This window comes from Periplaneta americana, chromosome 2 (genome assembly GCF_040183065.1).
Source record: "Periplaneta americana isolate PAMFEO1 chromosome 2, P.americana_PAMFEO1_priV1, whole genome shotgun sequence".
Taxonomy (NCBI): Eukaryota; Metazoa; Arthropoda; class Insecta; order Blattodea; family Blattidae; genus Periplaneta; species Periplaneta americana.
The window spans coordinates 17817866-17819801 of NC_091118.1; the positions used below are offsets into that span (position 1 = coordinate 17817866).

The 1936-nt window shown below is 38.3% G+C and overlaps 1 non-coding gene across 1 annotated transcript; it reads right to left on the minus strand.

Annotated features, from left to right (window-relative positions):
* Positions 1-947: 947 nt before the first annotated feature.
* On the minus strand, positions 948-1019 carry TRNAN-AUU (transfer RNA asparagine (anticodon AUU)). The gene has a single exon. It is a non-coding gene; the product is annotated as a tRNA-Asn (tRNA).
* Between the last annotated feature and the right edge of the window lie 917 nt (positions 1020-1936).

Sequence of the window (1936 nt, forward strand, 5' to 3'; positions counted from 1 at the left end):
GAGAAAACATTTATCTTTTGCCCTGAGTGGTTTGAGATTTGTTTCGTCCTTACAGTTTACTTCGTAGTGTTTTGTGAATATCGGTATAGGAAATAGTGTACATAGTGTAGTGTTAATTTCTTATATAAGTACGTAGTTTTTTTTTTATTTAGGCTTAGGACCGTATTTTATCGTAGTTTGTAAATTATTTAACGAACATTATGGCTTCCAGCAGTGTTATAAAACATAAAAAAGGTAAACCAATGCGAAGTGGTCAGAAGAGATGTGTGTTGAATTTATTTCAAACGTTATGTGCTGAAAATCCAACTTACAGTTTAGAAAAGATGGCTGAGATGATGGGGAAACTGACTTAAATTCACTGCATAGTACTATAATTTGTGTAGCTGAACGTAAAAACGCATTACTACTGGTTCAGTAGACCTATGCTTATTAATATCGAAATACTTAAATGTAATATGTCAGTTGTACGCCTGTTTTAGTATTTATTTCTTCTTACGTTACAAGTAACTGTCGTATATTGAACTCATTAAATATTTTTAATATGCAAATTATTGATATAGACAGTAATAAAAATAGAATTGATTTCTTGGTATAGACTTTCGAAATATAGATTTTGACACTTTGTGTTGTAAGTCAATTAGTCGAACGTTTTTACGACGGACTGTAGCATCTTCCCCTTCACTGACGGTAGAGAGTGTGAGTAGAGGGGAAAGCCTCTCAACCAAACTGAAATGGGGAGTAGGCTGAGTAGCCGTATACTTTTTATGTCGTACATTGCCATTACTGCTTGGGCTGTCCTCTCTGTCACGTGTTTTGTGAAGCATTTGGCGGTTGGCTGCAATGTCATTCCGAGGTATTTAAAGTGTGGTGAGATTTTGATTTGCAAATCAAGATTTCAGATATAACTCCCTGTAAAGTTGATTTGAATAATTTCGAGGGAAAAATTGTTCCAGAGCCGGGTATCGATCCCGGGACCTTTGGTTTAATGTACCAACGCTCTACCACTGAGCTACTCGGGAACTCTAACTGACACCGATCCAATTTTTCCCTCTATATCCACAGACCTCAAAGTGGGCTGACAACCGTCAAGCAACCAACTTCGAGTGCACACTAACTCCGTGTGACTTAAATTGTGGTTTTCTGTTAACGAACAGTGACGTGTATTATGCAAATCAAGATTTCAGGTATAACTCCCTGTAAAGTTGATTTGAATAATTTCGAGGGAAAAATTGTTCCGGTGCCGGGTATCGATCCCGGGACCTTTGGTTTAACGTACCAACGCTCTACCACTGAGCTACTCGGGAACTCTGACACCGATCCAATTTTTCCCTCTATATCCACAGACCTCAAAGTGGGCTGACAACCGTCAAGCAACCAACTTCGAGTGCACACTAACTCCGTGTGACTTAAATTGTGATTTTCTGTTAACGAACAGTGACGTGTATTATGCAAATCAAGATTTCAGGTATAACTCCCTGTAAAGTTGATTTGAATAATTTCGAGGGAAAAATTGTTCCGGAGCCGGGTATCGATCCCGGGACCTTTGGTTTAACGATCGGTGTCAGTTAAAGTTCCCGAGTAGCTCAGTGGTAGAGCGTTGGTACGTTAAACCAAAGGTCCCGGGATCGATACCCGGCTCCGGAACAATTTTTCCCTCGAAATTATTCAGATTTTGATTTTTTCGAAGAAATTTAGGAAGACCTAGGAAACGCTGGCAAGAGACCGTAAGAGATCCACTGGGGTCTAACACTTGTAGGCTGATGATGATAATGATGATGATGATGATAATAATAATAATAATAATAATAATAATAATAATAATAAATGGTAACAAACATTCACGATGGCTGGCTTCTATTTCTTATTTCCTTATATTTAATAATGAGTTAGAAAAACGTACTTGCGGCTCCAGACGACAGTAAACGCAACATCCTGT